The sequence below is a fragment of the Cyprinodon variegatus genome, unplaced genomic scaffold (genome assembly GCF_000732505.1).
Source record: "Cyprinodon variegatus isolate N-32 unplaced genomic scaffold, C_variegatus-1.0 Scaffold765, whole genome shotgun sequence".
In the NCBI taxonomy this organism is placed as follows: domain Eukaryota; kingdom Metazoa; phylum Chordata; class Actinopteri; order Cyprinodontiformes; family Cyprinodontidae; genus Cyprinodon; species Cyprinodon variegatus.
The window spans coordinates 579,579-586,545 of record NW_015151218.1 but is presented as its reverse complement, the minus strand read 5'-3'; positions in this window follow the sequence as shown (position 1 = coordinate 586,545).

The window sequence follows — 6,967 nt, the reverse complement described above, 5'->3', positions numbered from 1 at the left end:
TTCCACTCACACCTGCTCCATATTCAACTCATAAGTCCATCCTTTGTTCTGTTCCCCTTCTATTCTCCACCTCTGCAGTCACTCAGTGCTGGTTCCTTGCTGTTGTTTGTTGCTTCCTCATCTCTGTTTCCCCACATGAGTTTCCCTTGATGTTTTTCTGGTCATTTGATTCTTTGTATTTCTGGATTTTTGCCTCAGTTACTCATTAAAACAACAATATTCACCACAGCCTCCTGACCTCTGCATTTGGATCCTCAAAAACCTCCACCCCTCTGTGACAGAATGTTTGCTGAACCCAACCACCTTTTTATAATTTTCTTCTTCCTCTACTTGGGTTTGATATTGTTTGTAGTTGCATATATATTAAGATACATATGTGTATATGTTGGATCTATTATACTCTTAAATAAAGAATGTTAAAAAAAAAGGCTTCCTAGTTGTTTGACTAAGAGAACCTATTACCTGTATGCTTGGTAAGCCAGCTAAAAACCAACACATGAAATAACTGTTTGTGCCAATGCTCAGGCCCTGAGCTCATGCTTGACCCCTGCTTCATCTGCTACAGGAACCGTGACCTCCATTCCCCCGGTCCTCTTAGCTCTTCAGGCTGATAACAGGAGGCTGCTTTGGTCAAGTTTCTAGCAGAGGTCATTTATCAGCTCCAACAAGTCAATTCCTCCACCTACGCTTTGGACTTTCTGTCTCTCTCTGTTGGGAAGAATTAGCTTAGAAAATAAACCAATTTAAACACACACTAAATAAAAAAATATAATGTTTAAATACCTTGTCTTGTCTTGTCTCAGGTGATGACTGCATATGAATTACTTCTGAAATCGTCTACTGTTTAAGAATTCCTACTTTATCCTGATAGAATCAGGATAAAGCAGGAATTTGTGTCAAGTTAGAACTATCTTGTTTGGGACTTAATGTGAAATAAAATAAATAAATGTGGATTGTTAGCTGAAACTGAAATTCTTATACATTATTTAAAAAATATTTCTGGCTGAGCTAAACTGGATTGAGAATATCTGGGAAAAACAGTTTTGAATGGATATAGCTCTGGACTTTGACTGAACCAGGCTTGGATATATGTGATCTAAACGGGTGGTTTAGGATGGATGGATGGATGGATGGATGGATGGATGGATGGATGGATGGATGGATGGATGGATGGATGGATGGATGGANTGACGAAAATCCCACTTTTCATGCAGTGCAACATTCTGAAAAGCAAAAAGCAATTAAAACATTGTCTGTATGTGAAATGTTCAACTTACTTAGATTGCAACCCCCTAGCTTTTTATTTCTTTTATTTCCCAAAGACATGGGAGGAGAGGATGGATATTTCAGCTGCCTTAACTAATCTGTTCCCCCTCCATAACATGAGAAGAAATGAATTCACCTGCAAGTCTTTAACTGTGTTTATTCTTCTCTTCATCAACAACGAATTGTGGATTTGGTGACATTTGATCATTATTTGCCAGAGTTGTGAGAGGTGAATCATATTTTAGCCACCCGATTTAATCTGTTCCCTCTTTGATGATCTTTATGAAATATATTTTCTGTTTAAATGTTTATCTAACAATTAACAAATATTCTAAAAAAGTTCAAACCAAATGTCTGGAGCATTTACTGCAGACATTTTGAACTGAGAATACATTTCATAAAGATCATCAAACAAACAGTAAGGTTTATTTTTAACTATTTTGGATTTCACAATATAAAATAATAAATGTTTCAAACATAATATAGAAAAAACACAGTTTCAAAATTCACAGGATTTGTTTATTTTTTTCCATATTATGGGGGAATGGATTATATCAGATGGCTAAAATATATGGTTCCCCTCTCATAACCAAATCTACAGTTTGTTGTTGATGAAGAGAGGAATAAACACACTTAAAGACTTGCAGGTAAATTAATAGTATACTAGAAATTTCTTTAATCCAGTAATCTATCATATTTTACATTCGAACGGGATTAACCAGAAAGTTTACACTCTCCTAGATCCTCCCCTGGTTTACAGTAACCCATCCCCTGGGGGAGCAGTGGGCTGTCATTGTGTGCCGCCTGGGGAGACTTAAGTATGTCTATGCTGTGAAATATAGTAAATGCGTGTGGATTTGGCCCCCAGCAACAACCATACAAGCAACAGAGTGTGACGGGACCACCTCTGTCACTCAGAATCTGCTTATGCATCCATTTTTTACTCATTTATTTTGACATCTTGACAAAATCCAGATGTGTTCATACGGTTGTCTAACAACCAATTACTGGAAGGTAAATGCTTGTGTCTCCCACATGACAAAGTGACAGTGCAGTGAAAAACGCATCTGCAAGGGAGCAGAAGGGACCCCAGGGGCTGCACGAAGAGTGTCTGTGGCACCGAGGTGTTATTTCCACACTGATCCTAACAGCAATGGATGATTGGGGAAGTCAGTGGGGCCCCACCCAGCAAAATATACACACAGAGTAATGCCAGCAGCTGAGCAAACTAAAGGAAAGAGAAGAAGCTTCCTGAAATGTATCAGAGTTTGTGACATCACAGCATCAAACCTTCACTGATGTTTTTGGGCTCTTAATCTTACTGATGAATAGAGAAAACTGTTTTCAGATGCGACTGAGAAGTTACACAGCTGTGTCACTTCTGCTTAGTCCTGGAGGTTTGATGGAGAGCACAGGGGGGGGTTATGCTATTAGCCTATAGTAGGTGGTGTGGGGGGGGGGGGTCTTTTTGCATGTTTGGTTAATACAACTATTCCTTATTTGTGCACATTAATTATGTTTTTGATAAAAATATTTTCTCTAAAATGCCATCAGAATGCTTATAATATTAAGTGTGTCTCAGGGCCCCCCCTTCAGTGTCCACTACATTGGATCAGTCCATTTGCTGCACATGCTAAGAAAGGTCTATACATTGAGCAGCAAATCATTTGAAAACAAACAATGCAAAGAACAGTGTTGCCAATTTGCTGCTATATTTAGTGACTTTTCAGACCCCTCTACCACTTTTATTTCAGAAAAGCGCCTAGGGCCAAATCAAGCAACTTTCTTCTGCTACTGGAGACTTTGGCAGCAACATATAAATGCACTAAACTCTGCATTCCAGAGCAAGTAGATACGTAACCCCGCCTCCTGCTCTCCTCTATCTTGTCTGCCTTCATGATTCATGCAGCTTATTTCATCCATCTATCCATTTTCTGTCACATGGTGTGCTGGTTCCTATCACCAGCCTAGGGCCCCAAATTTTCTAAATCCACCCCTGATGGAGAGGTGTGGTGATGGGTAGTTAGAGTATTTTGATTACATTCTCCACTGGGATCAATCATTGATAAGACAATAAACTATGGAAACAAGCTGTACAGAGTTCCAACAAACCCAACCAGAGCAATAAATCAATACCAATATAAATCGACATATACACCAGATCAATAGAAACAGAGGTGGGTAGAGGGCAGCCTCTAAAGATGAGGGCGGAGGGGCCATAAGGATTGTCAGAAGGATTCCTCAACTGCTGGTCTGTGGAGCTAAACTGAAGGGGGTTCCATTTTTATTTTTCTATCCCATAAGATGGACCATCACTGCTGGGCCGCTGCAGGCCTGTTTTGATAAGGCCTCATTCTTAACAAAACATAAGAACGAGGCCTTAATGTTATAAAAACACATTTTTTTCCTATTCCAAGAATAAAAAGGAAAATAAACTATTTTAGTTAAGAGTTAAACGTTGGGCTCAGGCTGAAGCCCCAGTCTGGTTCACTTCAAATTTTGATAATTTCCTGTCTTATTACAACTTTACTCTCGTAATAATAAATTTTTATCCTTAAATGACTTTATTCACAACATAAAAAAAAAGAAGTTTTAGTCACAAAGGTGCATTCAGAGCAAACACGGTGTAACCACGTCAGAGTTCACCGCTGTGCATTTCATTTCAGATGCATAGTGTTTACAGCACTGCCCTACGGTGTCAAATTCCTGCAAAAAACAGAAAAAGGTATTAAGCAATCACAATAGTGCAATTATTAATCACAACTTCACATTTAATAACTGAAAGAGCGCATAGCTGTGATGGTGCACGTTCTATCCTGTCTTCTCTTGTAGAAAAATTACGCTCCTTCGCTCTGTTTGGGAGACGTTTCTATCATTCAGGAGAGTTGCTATTCGGATGGATGTAGTTAGCAGGATTTTCAGCCCTTATCCAGTGTTTTTTTTTTTAACCAAATGACATCCCCTTCGCCTTTAAAGTAAGATTCTGACACTCTCTGACATTGCTAACTCACAGCCACGTGGTTCATGGAGCTCTCAACAGTTCCACATATTACAGAACTATCAAACAGAGCAGCTTCTAGCTGAGCAAAACGAGCAGGACCTCGCTGCAGCAAAGAGGAAGGGGCAGGGATGGACCCCTGTCAGTCCCATACCTTATTTGGAAATGTGATCGTTGCACTCTGGAAATGAAGGGGCTGCTATTTTCATAATCACTAGTAAAAATACCTTAAAAATCGGAGTTGAGAGATCGCTTGAAAGAAGTTTGAGAGGTTGATGTTCGGCTGTGGTCAGAAAAATTAGTTTCTCTTATTTCATATATTAATTTATGCTATTTACTCACTATGAAAGTTTTCACTAAGCCTGTTTCCCCTGCAAGGCCACACAGTTGCCCTGCGTGAGGGTGTTTGTAGACAAGACATTCCTTCTTCCCATAAAAAACTAGATTCTTTCTCAAGATTTATTCATAACTGTTTAAACAAAGTGTCTGTAGTTTGTTTTTACTCTGACTACTTTCCATTATTGTAAATAATAGGAACAGGGCGCTGCCCAGTTTAGAACAGGGCGGATTACCATGCATAAGGACTGTATGATTAACTGTTCTCTCTTTGCAAAGATAAAAATTAAGAGCCGACTGAGTGAAATCCATCAATCTCCATTTATTTAACTGGAGTAGATAATTGAATACTTTTTTTCCCACTACATCGGTAGACGATCCACAATGGAAAACCCACAAATTCAGGAAAAGGAATTTTTACCTTCTTAAAACTTTTTTTTAACATAGTAAATCAATACACTTTTCTATATTAGGTTGAAAATATAATCAACAGCCAGTAAACTAGTGAAATTTGTAATTGATACATGGTAAGGCTAACTTTAGCATGTAGCATAGATAATTTTCACTGCATGGCACTATTGGTGTGTTCAAATGTATTCAAACACTTTTTTCTTTGATTGAAAAGTTTTGTTTTTCATTGAAGTGAAGCTGTTTTTAATTGAAAATATATTTTTTGATCAAGCAAACTTTTCTCTAATTAAATAATAAAGAAATAAATCTACCTTCATAGTCCCCTGGTTTGCAGGGTGTCTCTCCATAAAATATGACTAATCATGGTGGCCATCACAAACAAAAATCTCCTTTTGGAGCCTTGTTGTTTTGCAAAGTGCCCCCTACTGTGGGCTCACTGTTATTACAGGTGGTGTAATCACAAAAAAAGTTGATGGCAATGTTAATTTCTGTTACACAAAAAAGTTTAAAGGTGGTAGTTTTGGGGATTACTTCATGGTGTACAGCATTTGACCTTTCTTTGTCAAACTGTCAAAAAGGTTGGTTGAAAAGGGTGCTAAAACTTTCTTTTACATCAAAGGGAGGACACCAATAAAACATTGGGAACCACAGATATAACATATAAAGTAATACAAACGTTGGAGCAAAAATTTTCCTTTCAAAATAAACTTGCATTTTGCACATTTTTGTTTGAAAATACGCCCATTTTTCATCCAGTGATATTGAGGTCAATGATGTTGCAAGAAATGAACATTTCCTATGAAGAAATAAAAGTATTGTCCAGTAAAACTACATCCTGAAAGCACATATTGACCATATTGGCACCCCACTCATCAGTGAAAATTGTAGTTGCCTGAGTTTAGCATTTTATCCCATTATGCACAGCAAGCGACGTAACCCTAAAAATCACACAATGAACCAAAGTATGAGTAGGTGTTTAAGTCTTTATAATTTCTACAAGCAGGTTTACCACAATAGTAGATTCAAACGCTGAAATTATGGCTTTAGTTTCAGTGTGCCACCCCAAGATTTTTAGTGGCCCAATCTGGCCCCCCGTGAAACATTTCTGGAGTCACCACTGCTCGCGATCTTGCTTGGGATGAACATGATGGAAAATGCACATTTATCATGCATTTTTTTTATTTAACATGATCTGACCAAAACAAAAATTCAAAAATGGAAATAAATTCAAACCAAAGCACAGGCTCCGTAAATAAAGTGCCTATTGCAAACTCAAAAAACTCAATTTCCTTTAACTGTCTCAAAGTTTCTTTGCAAAGGAAGCCATCTAGGTTAGATAACAGATCTTTTAGTTATAAGAAATCTGTTATAAGGCTCTTATAACTTTAGAGCCTTATAACTAAAAAGGAGCCTTTATTACCAGTTTTAGTCCGTGAGGCAGACACCCTGTCTACTTTTAAGGATAGGCTTAAAACTTTTCTTTTTTGATAAAGCTTACAGTTAGAGTGGATAAGGTTATCCTGAGCTATCTCTATAGTTATGCTGCTAGAGGTTTAGACTTCTGGAGGACATAGGGACCCCCATTTCATCATTCCGCTTCATTCTATCTCTATTCTCCTATTCTTCAGAATCTGTTAGTTCAATCTCTAACGTTCTGCTCTCTCTGTCTTTTCTCATAGTATCTTCACCACCTCTGTTCCTGTTTGGCTGTGACGCCATCCTGGAGAGAAATATCAGCTGTGCTGCTGCCATCAACACCTTTGTTTATAGATGTTGGAGCCTGGCCTGTTTTTGCAGTGTAGTCCTGTTTCTTTGACTGTGACTGGCTGGATGTGCTCTCTTCATCCTCTGACATGGGAGCTGGCTCGGAGCTCGTCTGCCTGTTTGTGTGTTTCCTTGACTGGGTTGCCTTTTTGTATCTCTGCTTCTGTCTCCTTGAACCCCAGTCAGCCTCAG